The sequence below is a fragment of the Cavia porcellus genome, unplaced genomic scaffold (assembly GCF_034190915.1).
Source record: "Cavia porcellus strain 051 isolate PalLab524CR breed Dunkin Hartley unplaced genomic scaffold, mCavPor4.1 scaffold_24, whole genome shotgun sequence".
Classification (NCBI taxonomy): domain Eukaryota; kingdom Metazoa; phylum Chordata; class Mammalia; order Rodentia; family Caviidae; genus Cavia; species Cavia porcellus.
Genome location: NW_026947507.1, coordinates 1,950,139 through 1,969,301, shown reverse-complemented (window position 1 = coordinate 1,969,301; position 19,163 = coordinate 1,950,139).

Here is a 19,163-nt window from a genome sequence, read left to right as displayed (position 1 = left end):
AGTTGCCAACTGTCTCTCTCAGTCACTTTCTGAAACATCCCTGGGACAAATTACCCAACACCACCGTTTAAAGGAGAAGTTTATTTTGGCTCGAGGCCTCCTCTGTCCATGGTTGTCTGGCACCACGGCAGGAATGGCATGGTAGGAGGGCCCTGGCAGAGGAGCCCCGGAAGCAGAAAGAAGGGGGGAGCCTGGGAGGGAGCTGCGCCCGTCCAGCTCACACCCCCAGGGACAGCCTGCAGCCAGGCCCCACCTCCCGGGACACTCACTGGTGAACATACTCGGGACGAATCCACTCATGAGGAGAGCACTCCCTGATCCAGTCCCCATCAGTGCGCATGGAGATGTTGGGTGTGGGGTGGGGACTCTAGATCTGGAACAAAACAGCAACGTTTTACATTTATATCGTATTTTCATTAGTACATGTTAGCAGTGCATGATGCTCCCATTCTTGGTGTCAGGTTGCTGCGTGTGCCTAACACATTTTAATTCCTGTCTTCTTTCCCTTTCTCTCTTCCCTTCCCTTCTTTCCATTGTTTGATCCCCTTTCCATTTGAGAAAGATCTGCTATTATATATCTTTTTTGTTAATTTATAATTTGACTATCATAAAAGAGAAGCCATGTGATACTTAAGCTTACATAATACCAACTTTTTAATGTGTCAAGACGTTAAAGCAACTGCTACCATCCTTTTTAAAAAAAATTCTCTAACAATAACAATAAAAATGCAGAAAGGGCATATTAGTCCTTGACACGGGATATATTTAACATTATGAAAGTTTATTATATTGGATGTGGCATTTGACAATTTCTACTTCAAGGGATACAGGAGTGACTTCCAATTTTACTAGCTATGCAAGACTGAAACATTAATTCATTATAATAATCCAAACAAACTTTCAGCTCTGCAGAGAGCTTCCCTAGATGCAGTGTCTTGGTCTGAGGGGTAAATGGTGGTCATTACTCTTTCTCTCTCTGATGGACAAATCAGATAAAGGACCACCTAGGAAATCTGCTCCTGCTGGGTGGTTGTCATACTCCCTTTGCCAGCTCTTAGCCCCCCTTTGTTGGCTGATGAGTAGGCCGATTATTTATTGAGCCAAGGGCTGGCCATGTCTCTCAAGCACAGTGAGTGTTAGTGCACTAAGCAAAGATAAAGGCCAACAGGTATTGTAAAATGTGTGCAGGCAAAGGGTGACCTGAACCAAACTGGGAAGGAGTTAGGACTTTATAGCATAAGGGTTTGGAAGCACATTTCTTTCATAGATCTAGAAACCATGAGCAATCATTTCCCCCGTGGTTGACATGGCTATTTCAGGCCCAGAAAGTGAGGCTAAACTTAGTTGTGGCACACCACAGTCTTGCTAGGTAGGAGCATGGTGTCTATGAGCTTGAAAAGAGCACAGTTTTGTTTTGTTTTGTTTTTCACTCAGAAGACAGCTAGGGTGCAAGTTCAGGAGGCTGTAGAAGACAGCAGGCCCAGAGCCCCAGGGCCTGGGAGCTGGACCCAGCCTTGGACACAGTCTTGTCCCACTCTCTCTTTGAAAGACAGCAAAGAGGAGAAGTGCACATGGAAAATTTCAACCCTCAGTCAGTGCACACTCAGTGCCTTTATTATAGCTGGCACTGAATTTTAGACTTAATTTCATTTATTAAAAACCACTCCCTAAGAAAAATAAACCAAAAAACTTAGAATCAGTTAATCAGTATTCTTCCCTAAACTGTTTTTTTTGTTTTTGTTTTTTTTTTAGTTTTACATTGTTTCCAAGACTGTCAGTGGTAGTATTGTTTTATTTCTTCATTGAACTGGGTCTCATCTGATTGCTTCAGTCCTCTCATTCATTCATTCATTCATTCATTCATTCATTCAACAACACATTACTGAGCAGTTGCCACAAGCCAGGATGCTGGAAATAGAAAAATGAAAAAAATATAACTCCCCAACCCACATACCCAAGGAACTCATAGACCAATAAACAGTGGTGTGGAACAAATGGATGGAGAGTGAGCTTTGTGTTTGAGAAGCTGAGAGGGATCCTCCCTTCGCGCTCTCTCTCTCTCTCTCTCTCTCTCTCTCTCTCTCTCTGTGTGTGTGTGTGTGTGTGTGTGTGTGTGTGTGTGTGTGTGTGTTTGACAGCAGAGTGGTGGGAGTGGGGAAGGCCAGGAAAGACTTCCCGGGTCACCCCTGGTACGATCTTGAGAGAGGAGGTCAAGTTGAGTCATTGAGAGTGAATGAGGCAGGAACTGGCAAAAGCACAGAATTCTGTATTTCCCTGCAGAATTTCTACCTTGTTGATTAAACATTAGGTCCCCTTTCTGGTTAAAGATTAGACACAGTATGTTTCTTTTATTCATGTGTTGGCATCAGCTTTCTGCTCATGCCGAGAGTTTTAAGAAATACTGTTGATGCTTTATCCCCTTCCCAACTTAATGCACTTCAAAATTCTCATCTAAGATTTTGGAAGAGAAATACTTTTTAAAAATTCTGATACTGCTTTTCTCTCAGTGAAAATTATTACAAAATGAATCCAAATAAAAATAATCAGCATCAAGAATCAGAACTTAGGGAGAGAACATTCTTTTGCTTGATCAGAATAGAAAGTGGGAAAGACTGTTTCCACACTGCCTAAGTCTATATTTAGATGAGTGGAGTTATTTGCACCTGTCAGAGCTGCAGACGTGTTCAGGGCGCATTAAGTTACCTGGGGCCCTCTGTCCCTTGTCCAGGTTCCACTGACACTGACTTGTGGGGTCATGTTCTATGGGGACAGACAGATGGATATGTCCTTTACAAGCCTCTGTCGGGAGAATGTGTCCTTTGCCTGGAAGAAGACCTGGAGTTGTTTGCATATTGAGTCTTCCAGCGTTGGTTAGAACATTTCCCTTTCTCTTGAGGGTAATATTGGCGTATGGGTGGCTCTTTTAAATGCTAAATAGCTACAGAACTACTTTTTAGCTCACAGCTTTATCCCTTGTGCTGGTGCTTTGCATGATTTTCATATCATTTCTTTAATTTGTGTTGTTTTATTAAATCGATCATAATGTCTATGTGCATGTGTGTACATAGCTTTTAAAATTCCTGGCTACTCATTTTGAGTGTATTAGTTTTATGATTTTTCGGTTCTGACATGCTTTTAAAATTACAATTACTAGCACATGTTAGCGTGTAATTGTGACATTTACATACGTGTGTGGATGGATGGTACGTTTTCCCTGTATATCTTCCCTTCTGACATACACTTTGCAATGGTGAAATAATGTTTTTTCATATAATATTTCCAATTCTCTTTTTATTGTGGAGCACGTGGTGTTTTTTCAGATTTCTCTGTTGTAAATACACTTTCATAAGCATCTTCACATTTAAGTCTCTGACCGTGTTCCCAGTTATTTCCTGCACCCCTATTTCCCACAGAGAAGGCATTTTTCAGACTTGATTCATTTTGCCAAATTGTTTTGAGAAAGGTAGTATTGATTTTTTTTATTCTTGCTACTAGGGAAAAGTAAGTTAAATAATCCTAATAAGGCCATGGTTTGTAGACTTTGGACAAATTATACTTCGTTTTACCAAAAAGAAAATGTACTAAAGAATCTTCTGCTCTGTGTGTGGGTGAAAATAGCTGCACCCCTCATCATTTGCTTTAGCTTTGACTCTTCAGGTAGACAGCCAATTTGAGTGATTAATGGAGACTTCACAACCCAGGATACTGACTTAAATGGCATCAAGTGGTGGCTGAGGTCAGGTGTAGGGGCTGGAGAATACCACCTTGCCATGGACTTATAGAGTATCGGGCAAAACCCAGGATATATTTATATTCTTTTCTCATTGATTCCCTGGCCATGGTTGTTGTAATCATAAATTATATCTGAATGTGTAATTCTATATCCACGTGGAACAAGGCACACCAGAACTGCATCCAGAATTTCAGGACAAGTGGCATGCATTTTTGGGAGGAGAAAAATATGCCAAGCGGCTTTTAGGACTATTAGGCCACTTGGCTGTTGCATGCCTTGCACCTTAGATCTGGGATGTTTCTGTTGCATGCCTCTGGAGTCAAATGACTCAGTGCAAGCACTTAAGATTTTGTATAAGCAATTATATTTCAGCTGGTTCCAGTGAGGTATTTACAACATCACCTAGGTCCCACTGTCAGAAACATGCCATGAGATATATTGATATTAAGACAACAGTGACTCACTTGAAAGATGAGAGCAAACAAACTAAGTATCTATGTACAATGATCCTTCGATGTGTATTGCTTTCCAGAAGTCTTTAATTTTCTATGACTCCTTTTTGTTTAAAACTTAGAAGTGAACAGCCTTCCTGGTTTTCCTTGTGATCATTTGATAGCTTCTAGAGAATTGCAACTTAAAGACTGCCTTTTCCCCCTCTTGAATCCTGTGCTAAAAGGTTTCTCTGCATAGAACCACAGGCTGTTTTGGAACTAGAAATGGGACAGTTGAAACTAGAACATCACATGTGCTGAGACTTTCTCCTCGGCTGCTTGCCCTGGTTGTGCTCTGGAGGAGGCCGGAATCTGTCTCAGAGAAGGGGCCGTGGTCTAACAAGGCTATTTCACCTCTCATATAATACAACACAGAGGACAATAGCACACTTGTTATAGAGGCTACTCAGATTTCTTATAAAATTACACTTCACCAAAAACAACATGATAACTGTTAGTAGGAGTCTTTTCTGGTGAGTATCCAGGCTTATAAAATATACAAAACCAAACTTTGTCATCGTTTCCATCTAAACCGTGGAGGTTGCTAAAACAACATATTAAACCTTAACAAAGACACTTGGCATCACTCCTATTTTCCTCCTGTTAATTCCTTGGTCATTTTCAGTGCAAAGTCCTCCCAAATATAGGGCTTTTTGTCTCTTATTTTTCTCATTGCTTAATTGCTCTGAAAAACGTGACCTTATGCCTTCATCCCTGGCCTTGAGGTGCCCACTCTCTCCCCTTCCTCCTCCCTCTCTTCCTCCTCCTCCTCTTTTAGCATTACTTCTCAGTTTACAAAAATTTTGAAGTTTCTCATTCTTACGCATAGGACCGCAATTCTCTTTCTCTTGCTCTTTTATAATATCAGCAGCAACTTATAGAACTTATCCCAAGATGTAGTTTAGGAAAAGAAGAAACATAAAATATGTGAGAAAGTTCAACTTCCTGCTAAAATTCCGAGGAAGACAGATAAAAAGTTGAAGACTCACAAAAGTCTCCTGGTTCGGAAATGTGAAGTGGCGTGGTGTAGAGCTCTGTCATCCAGAGTTCTGGAAGTACTGACTCGTCCCAGTGGGATTTGGACCTTGGGAAAGTGACTTATCAACATTGTATCTCTGTTTCCTGATTTTTAAAATGGAAGTAATTGCATTCCTAGTGCGGTTGTTTTGAGGATTTCTGGAATACTTTACATTGTAACCACATGGCTTGTTCTGAAATAAACCCAAATGTAAGAAAAGTTATATTTCTTTGTTATTTTAAATACAATAAAATCTGAATCTGAAGCCTCTACTTACTAAGGCCAGCAACAGGCTTGATCTCAACCGGCTTATTTTACTCATGAAGATTGGAGATGGGCCCTTTTCTTATACGTGGTCACTACCCTTAATGCTGCTCTTCTGAGCCCACCCTATGCAGCGGTGAGAACCTTGTTGCTCACAGAGCTCTGCTCAGAGTAGGCTTTGGTAAGGCCCCCTGAGCACACCTCAAGTGAAGCTCATGTATGCCAGATCTAAGACCTTCCAAGATGCTGCACTTAGGTAAGTGTCAGTTTCTAGTACCTGTACACTTTGGCCTCACAGCTCAGTGGGTGTGAAGTTTCATCTGCTATTCTTACAGTTCTGAACTCTTCTTGCAAAGATCCTAAATTTCCAAAGCCTTGTGGGACGTAGTCTTCCAAAGGCTCCATGAAGGACCTGCTCTAGCACTTCTTTGGGGCTAGAAAAGCAAAGACTGTAGATAACAAAGACTTACCTTTCCCTCCAGTGTAAGGTGTTAGAGTGTCCAAGAAAAAAGCACAAATTTATATGCTGACATATTGTAAATGATTATAGGTAAGGTAAATATGCTAAGGGCATCGCTAGTTTGTCAAATATGCTTTCATTGAGGGTAGATGAACAGAAATAACTAAGATACAGCTCATTTCAAAAAGGAAAAAGTATCTTTCACAAGACTCTTAGAAAAGAATAAACCAGTGAAACAGGTTTACTACAGGAAGCAAAAGAAAAAAATTTGAAAAGCTTGGTTTGGAAGAAGTCATGGTCAGTGAGTTATGAAAACTGCACACAGAAAAGAAACTCAGATGAAAAATTAGAAAGCTGAGATATGAACAGAGTTGAGATAAGAAACAATGACAAAAATTCAATCAAAGCATTAAAATCCATCATGGAGAGGGAAATAAGCAAAACTGGAAAATGGAATCATTGATTTTGATGTTTAGGAAAAGAATACAGAGTTAGAAATAAAATATTTACTGAGCAAAAAATAGATGCTCCCTTTCAGCTACAGCTTATCTACTTAACGACCCATCAGTCTATTGGGAAATGCAATGGTTCATGAATTTTTGTTTTGTTTTGTTTTCTGATTCTGAAATCAGAATCATGTAATCTCTTCCACAATGGTGAACATTATTCAAGTAAACTGGATCCTGTGTTCCCATGGTCATTCACATTTGACTCAGAACAATTATTTTCATATTTCCTTAAAAAAAGATGCCGATAGATAAAGAAAAAGAATCCAATTTAAGGATTATAGTATTGCGAAGGAAGAAACCATGATAAAAACAAGTAAAGAAGAACACATCTCCAAGTAGAAAGAGATGAAAGTACACAGAGTGAGCGGCCTTCACACCTCTTAGGTACAATCACACTGTTAGTTTTTCACTGCAGTGACAAAATGTTGCCTCATGGTTTCAGAGGTTTTGGTGCTTGGTCACTGCTTTAGGCCTGAGATAAGGCACAGCAGCATGGCAGAAGGGCGTGGTGGGCCAAAGCCGCTCACTGCCTGCAAGCAGGGAAGCCGAGAGGGAGGGAAGGAGCCAGAGGAAAGGGCCGTGTGTGGTTCCCAAGGTTGCACTGGTGTGACACACTTGCTTCAGCTAACCCCACCTCCTGTTTCCATCCGCCCATGAGTCCACTCAGTTAGGAACCCATCAATGCTAAAATTAATCCAGTGTTGAAATCCACTAACCTTCCTTTGAGGGACATTTTAGATCTAAGCCAGAATGATCACTTTTAAAAGACCTACTTTTAGATACATGCTGACAATATTTTGAATTATAAACAATAGACATGTGTATGCATGCACACACACAAGTGCTACAAGTATCTAGGCACAAAATACCCATCACTCCAAACCACCTATTGAGAGTGCAAACCCAATTTGACTTCTGATATCTACAGTGTAGTTGGAATCATCAGAAAACCATAAAGAATCAGCTAAATGAATTATGCTCAGCCAAGTTGATTTTTCTGTGTACGTGATCTTGCTTCCTGACATTTCTCAACTTTCTTAGCCCATATTTCTCCCTGTTATGAAATATAGCAATGAGCCTGTTTAGTGATAAAACAGTCATTATGTCTTATCCACCACAATGATTTATTTCTCTGATAAGGCTCTAAAGTTGCATGCCAAAGCCTATTTTATGGCTCACCCTTTCTCTGCGTTGAACACCTTGGTCTTAACAATCTTCCCATCTGGCAGTGGGAAGGTTACTTGATGCTGACAGAAGAGGCCTCCCTGCCCATGGCTTCTTTAACCTCATCTCTTCCCCTCCGGGGTGGTCCTATTGTTTACCTTACCAATGGGAATTTGTACTTCGTGGGCGCAGTGTTTGCTCAGGTGGAGAAGCTCCACATACCTGGTCTTCGCTCCTTAATTTCACTCCATTTGCCAAGACTATAAATCACATTGAAAAACCATGGGTTATTAGAGTTTAAAGAACTCTGTGTCTTCTGGTCTAGCATCCTCTGTTTATAGGTAAGGAAACTGAGACTGAGAAAAGCGTCATCACTTGTTCAGAGCCACAGATTTAGATATAGTAGTGGCTCTTCCTTATCTGTGGCCGTACTTTCCATGGTTCCTGTTACTCATAATCAACAAGAAGAAAGGTGAATACAGCACAGTAAGAAGCTTTGAGAGAGAAGAACACATTCACATAATTTTTATTGTAATATAATTGTCCTATTCTATTATTATTAATTTCTTACTGTAATTAATAAATTAAATTTATCAAAAGTATATAAGTATAGGAAAATATAGGTTTATTACTGTAGAGAGTTTCAGGCACACAGTTGGGGGCCTTGAAATATATTCCCAGGGATAAGGAGGGACTGTTCAGCTATTGGAGGTGGGGCTAGCGAGGCTCGTAGTTTATCCTGCATCCATCACCAGGACAACACTGATTCCCATCCCCTGGAAAACACTGCATCCATCACCAGGACAACACTGCTGGGTGATATCTGTTGATAGGCTGGAGTGAGCCTCTTTCTACCTTAAAGAAGAAACTCATGAGTGTCAGTCTCCACAGAGCCCATGATAAGAGCAAATACAAAGATAATTTTTCCTAACCCAAAGGTCAGCCAGATTCCAACAAGAGCTGGAGACACACCCTCAGCATGGTGAGGTCTACAAAACAATTTAAAACTCAAGGTGTTTTTTCATTATCAGAGAGCCCAAGCACATGTGAGACCTATGTCTAGCCTGTTCTTCAGAGTTCTTTAACATTTGAAAGTTTTAGGGCCTCAATAACAAATATGTTCTTTCTAAGTGAGCAGACTTGAATGGTGGTACCAGACAGCTTTTCATCAATATTGACCCAAATTCAGGAATCAGGTCACCTCCTACATTTGCAGCTCCCACAGCTTTTCCTCTTGGTACAAATAAAATCTCTCACCCCAACTAACTTTGTCAAACCATAATAAGAAAAAGCGAATGGGTTCATAACCAATACCAGCAAGGAAGAGATAGGATTTGTTTTAGGATTAACTTCTCTAGGGAACATGGTTACTCCTTTCTGGGGGTGAGCATCAACCCTACTTAGAGGAGAGAACAGAAGGTGGTATCATCTGTTGTCAGAAGACAAAATGCTCAGGAAGGACACCAATGGACAGGTAATGGTGGCCGTGGGGATACACCTGACTGCTTTCCCACTTGCCTCTTTGATCAGGAGTATTTTGTATTCCTAAATTAGGGGAGAGGGCCAGAAGTGGACTCACAGCAGATATAACAAAAGCCCATTACCTGTACAAGGGTGCAGTTCAGGTGTAGTTTGTTCTATTCCTGTGGTTTCTGCCACCTTGAATTTCTAAGAAGAGAGAAAAGAAATGAACAATTCCTCTACTTTGCCTCCTCCTTGGCCATCACCATGCTTACCGCTGGTAGGAACAGGATGCTCTCTAGCCTGCCTCCTGCTCAGGACCAGCTGCTGAGCAGCACAAGCGCTTTGGAGCATGACCAAGAGCCCGCTGTACTGTGTGGAGGCTTTACTCTCTCGCAGAGCTTCTTCCAAGAGACTCTGCATCTCTCACTTCTCCCCTAGGTAAGAGTCACTAGTAGGGAGGGTGGAATGGTGTGTGCAGGGCTTAGAGAACAGGTTCACACAGTATCAGACAAGAGGAGTAGAAAGAGAAAGAGGAGAATGAGGAGGAGAGCAAGAGGAGGAGCAGGAGGAGGAGGAGGAGGAGGAAGAGGAGGAGGAGGAGCAGGAGCAGGAGGAGGAGGAGCAGGAGGAGGAGGAGCAGGAGGAGGAGGAGCAGGAGGAGGAGGAGGAGCAGGAGCAGGAGGAGGAGGAGCAGGAGGAGGAGGAGGAGCAGGAGCAGGAGGAGGAGGAGAGGAGGAGCAGGAGCAGGATGAGGAGGAGAGGAGGAGAGGAGGAGAGGAGGAGAGGAGGAGGAGGAGGAGGAGAGAATGAGGAGGAAGAGGAGCAGGAGGAGGAGGAGGAGAGGAGGAGGAGGAGATGCGCATGTCCATGTTTCCAAGGTGGCAGCTCGGGCAGGCAGCAAACACGTGGGTCAGCCTCAGAAAATGCAGCTCTGTGCTGCACTGGCCACCCAGGTGGGACCTGCAATCCATCATCACCCGGCTGACTGGCACAACTCAGAAGCAACCTGGGCACTGTGACATCAGTGCCTCACTACTGTTTTTCATTTTCCACAGGCACAATCTAAACACTGAGGGATATCAGTTATCAAGCACTTGATCTGTGCCTAGTGCTTTACCGATTTTATACCAATATTTGGAAAGGTAGGTTTTTTTTTTTTACTAACATTTCTTTCTTGTAGGTAAGAACACAGAGCTTCAGAGAAGTTTTAGCAACTCAGCTAAGATCGCAGAGCAGCAAACAGCAGTCTTGTTTCAAAGTCAAACCTGTGTAACCCCAGAGCCCGGCTATTTCCATCATACCAGGCTACAGCTCACAGCAACCAGATGAAAAAAGCTGATAGTCCCACTTCAGGGACTCCTTATCTTGCTTCCCTAGCCTGCTAAATTGAATTTGGGGCCTCTGCTGGGGCCCCGGCAGAATAAATTTTGGATTTTACAAACATAGGTCCTAATTCAATTCGACTGCCGGGACAAGCAGCTCATTCACAGGCAGGCCTCACTGAAGGGATAATTAGGTTACACACTGTGGACCTGAGGAGGAGAGGTCTGTAGCCTCCCTGGCTGTTACAGCAGAGAGGGCAGGAAGGAAGTCAGAGGAGATGGAGGAGGAAACCTAGGGCCAGAGGCGGGAGGAGAGCAATGGATTCTTAGGGGAGGCAGGTGTCTGAGCTCTGTTCCAAGTAAAAAGGAAAAGGCACAATGGACGGGCAGAAGCCAGACACCTCTGTTCAGGAGGAATCAGCTGTGGAAAAAAGTCTTCCTACCCTAAACAGTTCTTAAATACACCCCATATAGTGAAACAACATAAAAAAGAAATCAACAAAAGAACCTTCTACAAATGTAGCACAGGCAGAACATTCTGCAATACATCCTTCAGTATGCATTTGATTCCAAATTGCTTTGGGGAAGGTGTCCAGGGAGGGGAATACCTGCAGGCCAGTGCAGCTAGAAGAAGTTGCTGGTGTCTGGCTTTGTCGCAACCTGGGGTCACACAGCTGTGTTGTGCACATGCAAGGAGTGTGTGGTTTGTATGAGGAGAGGAAGCTCCTGGGTGGCTGAGCTCCATCCTATTATCTCTGAGCCCTTCATGTCCCCCATGAGGCGCGACACTTGTCACATGGCATATGAAATGACTTACAGTTAGTTGGGAGAGGTCATCCTGGTTGTAAATTCTGAGTTCCATTTGTACCTCAAGAACTCCAGTGATAGTAAATTATTTTCTCCAAGATGCATATCTTTCTAAAAGATATCCTGCACCAAAATAAAAATTAACTTTAATTCTAATTTTGTGCCATTTAAAACATGAATATATGCCATGTGGCAATTTTCCAAGTAAGAGGTTATGTTAAAGAAGCAAGGAATAGCAGAGTGTGGTGGCTCACACCTGTAATCCTAGCACTTGGGAGACTGAGGCAGGAGAATTGCTGAGTTCAAGGCCAGTCTGGGTTACATAGCGAATTCAAGGTTATACCTGAACTGCATAGTGAGATCCTGTCTCAAAAAAAAAAAAAAGTATTAAAAATTCCAAGGCTCCAAAATCCACTAGAAAGTCGCAGGTTTAGTATTACAAAGATTTGATATAAATTCTTAATGCAATATGCCATGGTGCTATCCTGTGTCCATGCTGCCTGCACTTCCTGGGGAAGGCAACCGTGAGCTAGACCCCTGTCTTTATAATAGATCTCAGAGACCTTGCAAGTTTGTATGCCAAAATCTTAAAGAACGTTTTTATTCCCCCTTGCTCCCCAGTATCCTGGGTTGAATTTGGGGCCTTTGCACTAAGCTATCCATTTTTAATTTTGAGGATCTTACTAAATCTCTAAATTGCCCTGGCTGTGCTCGAACTTGTGATCTTTCTGCCTCTGCAGTGCAGAATGCTGGAAGTACAGGTACATGCTACCATGTCCATCTTAAAGAGCTTTTAAAATATATTTAATACCTGTTAATATTAAACTAATCCCTTGGAATAAGGGATAGCCAAAATTGGATAGAGAAAAAAACAGGAAGATCTTATATTTACAGAAACATTGGGGAAAAAATGTGATCCTTCACAGAAACAAGGGACTACAACAAATCAGCGCGATGATTTTGTTCTACAAAAGCACCCCAACGGGACACTAATGCCATGAATGAATCCATCACTAAAAGATTTTCAAGACCAAATTTATCTGGGAACACTGATGGATGGTGACTGCTTGTGGAGAGTTGCAGTGGTGAGGTGCTTTGATCCAGCATTACCTGCACTGATCCGAGGACTGTTCCAAGCAGTGCTACATTCTGCCATATGGAAGAGAGCAAAATGAGTATGTATTTTAGTTCCCTCAAGCATCTGTAGGAAAGCAGCACACACTGAATGGCTTATAATCAACACACGTTTATTTCTGGCAGTTCTGGAGACTGTAAATTCCAAGAACCAGAAGCTAGTGTCGGGTGAGAGCTTGCTTTTCTTGCTGAGTCCTCATGTGGTGGAAGGGGCAGGGACTCTCTCAGCCTCTTTCATAAGGACAGTAACTATATGCTGAGAGTTCTGCTCCAACATCAAGCAGAAACACTGAAATGACACCACAGAATTGGAGGCAGATTACTTACATCGTCAGAATCTGATTGGGATCATTCCCAGAATATCAGGCCCTGCTGACTTCTGGTGGCCTAGGGCTTATGTTAGATAAGCAAACAGGAAGAACAGAGGCAGAATGGCTTGTCAAATGGGGACTGGTTTATACAACATGCATCACAGTGACCAGCTGTTTCTAAGAGACAGAAGCAACCTGACCTGGAGCTGGACTATTACCTGGGCAACTAAGAAACTGAAATATATGGGCTGGGGAGAGGAGAGGGCATTTTCTGTTATACTGCCATCTCCTATCTCATCACCTCCCAGTGGCTCCACTGTCTAACATCATTGCCTGAGCGTTAAGATCTCAACCCAGGAATTGGATGGGGAACAGAGTGGAGAGATACAGTCAGCCAGCTCATAGCACTGAGCATGACTAAAATTTCAGAAAAGAACTTTTAACAGAATTAAGAAATACATCTTGCAAGTCTTAAATCTGTGCAATGTGAAACCTCAGCAGAGCATAGAGAAGGCAATAAGTTCAACAGATTATGCACTTAGATATATTTCTATAGCTGAGCAATCAGAACCCAAGTGTAGAACCAAGCCAGAGTAGAAGAAACAGAATCAAGAGAATGAGATTAAACTGATGAGGTTAAAGTTTATCAGTAAGGAGTGAAGATGTACCAAAATAGCGAATCCTCATGCTAACACAGACACATAAGATAAGACACAAGTGCTTAACTTAACCAGCCTTCATACTAGAAATGAACACATCCACATTAACAGTTTGTGAAGGATTCAAAGGGGGATTTCTTACTTACAAAAATATAGGAGCTTTTAATTTTATAGGATCAATGTTTCTTCTTCATTCATTAATTCAATTAACTTGTTGATTGTTCGGATGTTCCTGACGCTCTTCAAGGTGAGAGATGCAATAAAGACGAGCGAGAACAGCTATCACATTGCTGATAATCCGCCACCAAGTAGAGGAGTCTTCGTAAGTAAATAACTACCAGGAATCATGGTAGAATCTTTTAGTTTTTATTTTTTAAATTTTCTTTTTTGGTGCTGGAGATTGAACTCACAACCTCATGCTTGCCAGGTAGGCACTTATGCCACTGAGCTAAATTCCTGGCCCCTCACGGTAGAATCTTTAGTAAAACTGTGACCAGGACCCCTCGACTAAACCCCAAATGCAGTTGCCCAAGTGCCATATTCATTCTGATCTGTAGAGTAATTAAGCTGTGCTTTCTCAGTTGCTGAATTCTACAAACAGATGGTTGTCTAGTTGTTTATAAAATCAATTAACAACCGGACTTGTACACCTCCCAAGGCAGATATCCAACAAAATTTTGGAAGATACCAAAAGCTATTAAAAGATAAAAGGTCAGAATTTAGCTCTGTCAAAGATCTGCTTTCTAACTTTTGCTAAACACTAGATTTGAAAGAAACATTCATGTGTTTCATATGAATTAATGGCTTTTGGTCTCCTTTAATAATAAGTGGTGACATGGAAAATTACTCAAGAAATCTCTTTCTAAGTAGTGTAGAGTCTCTATTGAGTTATACACATTAGCCAACAGTGTGGTTAGAGACCTTGATCTCTTCACAAAGGAAAAATGGACCAACTGGCTGTAGACTGAATCCTCTAGAATTGTGGCCCCAAATCAACTTTTCTTCTTTGTAAGTTGATTATCCTGGGTATTTTGTTCTAGGAACAGAAAGCTGATTAGCACAACTATTCCTTTGCTGAAGTGTGTTTCCACCATTCGTGCTCCTGAAAGCGCCTTAATGGAAAGCTAAAGTGCTGTTCTAGGCATCAGAAGTCTTTGAGGTGGGGCGGCGCTCTGTTCACTGTCATCTTCCCTTCAACTCCCAGACCTCCCAGTCCTTGCTACTTACTTATCTTGCACATAGACCATGCTGTGCCTGGTGACAATATGTTCAACTAGCATTTTTTCCTATCCTTTATTTCTGAACCGTGGGCTCTGCTAACACTTAGTTCAGGGTGATAACGTAGAAAATACTATTGGGAATCAGTTAGCCAAGTTGGCCTTGATGAGCACTCAAAATCTGGATGAGTACATTTTTGAGCTGATGGTATCAACATTTTGATCCACTTAGATCCAGAAGTTAGTTTTCAGTTACCTGACTGAAAAGAAAGAAGACAAATGAGTTTCCATGAAAAAGCTGGCAAATCATCTTCCTTTGTTTTTCATTCAAATTTGTCTCTGATATTTGTGCTATATCATTCTTCATTTATTCAGTCAACAGGCCCTCTCTGAGTGCCAGCAAATATGGTCATTCTTTGGTATATGAGGAGAATTGGTTTCAGGATTCCCCATAGATACAAAAATCTGCAGATGCTCAGGTCTCTTGTATGAAGTGGCATAGTATTTACATGGGACCTACATAATCCTCCTGTGTATGTTAAAATCATCTCTAGAGTTCGTATAACACCCAACACAATGTAATGCTATGCAATGTGTTTACAGAATAATGACAAGAAAAGGGCTGTGCATGTTCAGTATAGACACAGTGTCTTTCCAGTGTTTTTCATCCTGCAATTAGTTGAATCCATGGTGTAGAATCTATGGATGCAAAAGGGCTAGACAATCCACAACAGGAAATAAAATGATCACAAACTGTGAAACTGCTCTAAAGGAAAGAAACAAGAGAGATCTAGGTTAGGAGGCACTATCATGGGACCTCTCTGAGCAGGTGACATGGACATGAACCCAGGAGGACAAGAAAGAGACTGGCAAGAGACAGAAACTGCGGTGGTTTGTTTTGCATGGAGAGTAAGGAATGTGGCTAAAGCTCTGTTCACAATATTTGTCAGAAGATAATCTTCTAAACCTAGAAAAAATCTTTAGGCTGGTTCATTCAGAAGCAAGCAGAGTTTCCAGCTCTCTTGGTTGAAAACAGCAGCATTGCCAGGAGGTGAGTGGATGGACAAGATGACCTTTGAAGCTGGGGTCTTGGAGAATGCTGTGACAGCTGGACAGTAAGGCATGTTTGATGATGCTTGGGGTGCTTCTCATTCTCTGGAGGTCAGTTCAGCACAAGCAATTTGCAAATTTTATGGCTTAGTAATAGCTTGTAGTTCATTTTCAGGGATTAGGTCAAGTGATGTCAGTGTGATTACTAAAGACCTAAGTGACCTGCCTATGATTGCAATTAGCATTATACTAGAATGGACAGCATGTATATAGGGTCTGATCCTCCATATGTTAAAATGCAGAGCAACATTAGAATGTATCCAAGAAGGACTATATATTTGGGCCCGTGATGAAGCAATACATCAGAGAGAGAGAGAGAGAATCAGAGAGAGAGAGAGAGAGAGAGAGAGAGAGAGAGAGAGAGAGAGAATATCCTTCAAGAGCATGCCATAAATGACCTAAGACCTCCCACTAGGATCCATCTCTTAAAGGTTTTACCTCTTTTCTGTAGTGCCATAGGATGGGGACCCTGGCCTTTAACATAAGGCCTTTAGTGGGGGAGCCTCCAGATTTAAACCATAGCAATAATTAAAGCTTTAAAACTGAGAACCTCTAACTGGTCATGGTTAGCCAAAGGTGTAGCTAGGTAGAAATCATATCAGGGGAAGACAGAGAATCCACAGCTTCTGATGAGCAAATACTTAGATACCCTCAGAAAAACAGCAAGATGAATAAATTAAATTAATATCTATCTATCTATCTATCCATCCGTCTACCCATCCATCACTCATTTAACCATTCATCCAGTTGCCATATAGTAATGGAGGGTCCAGGGTACTATGATTAACTCTTGGACACGGAAGAAAAAGAAAAATTTAAACACTGCTTCTAAGGAGTTAGTGATGCACAGTTGGGAGGAGCAATAGGTATCTAAACAGACATATACGACAGTGATCTCTCCTTGCTGTTAGGGAATCTCTTCCCTCCCAAGAAAGTGTCTTCAGCTGGCCTTAAAGGAGAACAAGGAGTTTTCTAGGTGGAGAAAATGAAGTGGGCCAGTTTAAACAGAGACATAGAAATGGAGATGTGAGGGAATCTGCAAAGGCAGAAGACTGCGATAATCTTATGTGCCCACCTGACTGAGTTAAGGGTTACCTAGATAGTTAGTAAAACATTACTTCCAGCTGTGTCTGTGAAATTGTTTTCAATAAGAGCTGAATCAGTAGATTGAGTGAAGATTCACTCTCACCAATGTGGGTAGACATTATCCAATCTGTTGAGGTCTGAATACAATATGGGTCAAAAAGACGTGTTCCTGTCTCCCTTCTTTTGACTAGGACCTTGGGATGTTGCTTTTCTTCTATTTTGGGACTTCAGAGCTCCTGGTTCTTGGCTTTTGGACTCCAGGACTTATTCCAGCAACTGAACCACCCCTTCCCCATCTTTAGGCCTTTAGCCTTGGACTGGGAGCTACAGGATCAGCTCTCCAGCTATCTGGACCTTTGAACTTGAACAGAATTACTGGCTTCTCTGGTTCTCCAGCAGCAGATGGCTTGTCATGGAAGTTCTCTGTTTCTATAGTTATGAGAGCCAATTATAGTAAATCTCTCCTTCAATCTATATGTCTATTTAGTTCTGTTTCTCCAGAGAATCTGATGAACACAGAAATCCACAGACATTTTCATATAGGTGCAATGTGAGCCACGGTGAGAGCTATACAAAGCTAGAAGAGGAGTTCCCAAATAGTTGAGGTCCTTGTTTATAATTTTTGATCTTTTGGTCAATGGAAATGTCTTGGAAAAGAATTTATGATTAGAATTTGTCTGTTCTACATGCACACATTCACATTTTAAATCAAATGACTCTGTCAAAAAAGTATTGATATGGATTTGATATCAAATTAAAAAGTTTTTGCACAGCAAAAGACAACCAGCAAAGTGAAGATAAAATCTATAGAATGGGGAAATTTTTGCAGCTATCCCTTGAACAGAGGACAAATACATAGGCTGTATTAAAAACTCAAAATATTAGACTCCCTCAAAAAAGACTCAGTCAAAAACTAGGCAACTGAAGTGAACACAAAACTTTTCTGAAAACATAAAAATGATCAATAAATAAAAAATGGCTGACATTCCTGGCCATTAGATAAAGACAAATTAAATTAACATTGAGATACTATCTTACCTCAGAAAGAATGTCTATCATCAACAAATCAAGTAATAACAAAAGTTGGTGAGGCTTAAGGAGGAAAAAGGAAACCTTCTACATTATTGATGGAAATGTAAATTAGTACAACCACTATGAAAATCAGTATGGAGATTATGCAAAAATACTAAAAATAGATATTCCCCTTCTGAATATCTTCTCCAAAGAGTTAAAGATATTATATTATAGTGGTATGTGCATACTCACATTTATAGAAGGACTCATAATAGCTAAATCTTGGAAGAACCCTATATATTTATTGGCAGCTGAATGGATAAAGAATACATGGTAATTATATACAATGGAGTACCACTCTGCTACAAAGAAGGATACAGCTGAGTTATCTGTAAGAAAGTGAGTCTACCTTAGGACCGTAATATTATTGAAATAAATAAGACTCACAAGAATATTGCATGGTTTCTCCTATATGATAAGTCCAAAATATAAATCACTGAAATAGCAAAATAAATGATGATCAAGATGAGACAGGGAAAGAGATCTTTGCAAATGGGAAAAGGATCTAAAGATGGAGAGAAGAGGAAGAAGAGGAAAAAATGTAGTTAAAATAATTAGGATGTGCCATATGCAGATACCAATTCCCCACAAAGACTAAAGTATGCATTAATAAAAAAGAAGGAAAATGGGGGTTTAAGGATTATTGAGGGGATTGTCAGATCCTGCTGGGGATTTTGACCCAGACCCCCAAGTTCTTCATGACAGTCACCTGAGACAGTGACCCACGAGCTGATGGCTTCCTGCAGCTGTCATGCTCTCTGACAACAGACCTTGCCAAGAAGTAGGTAAGAAGTGTCAGGATGTTACTGTTCCAGGAGTTGCTGGATAATCTCCCCAACTTCCTTGCTTCTTGCTGAGTGAGTGCTGAGGCCCATGCATTTCATCAGAGCATTCCCAGAAGCACTGAGCCATAGTTGCCCACAGCAGCGTCTTAGTTATTAATGCCACTTTATGTGTTGTCTTTAGAGGGTTGAGTGAAGAACACATCATACCATACAGAATCACGTGCAGGATTAAGAAATCCAATTGAGATAAACAGCTACATGAGAAAAAAGAAAGCAGAATTAGATAAGGGCTGAACTGTTGAAGGCTCACAGGATGTACAAGAAGGTCTAGAGCTGTGATAACACTTTGGAGTTGACCCATTTGTGGTGATGGACAAGCCTTCATGTATGCTTACTAACTGATGCACATGTAAATCCTCACATAGTGGACTGGTGGTAATGCTGCTCTCCTATGCTGAAGCAATTCTTGGTGAGGGGCTTAGATCTCAGCCAACAGCCACCAATACTTTAGCAGCTGGGAGAGAGGGCCTCTGTCCTCGCAGGAAATCCCAGCAT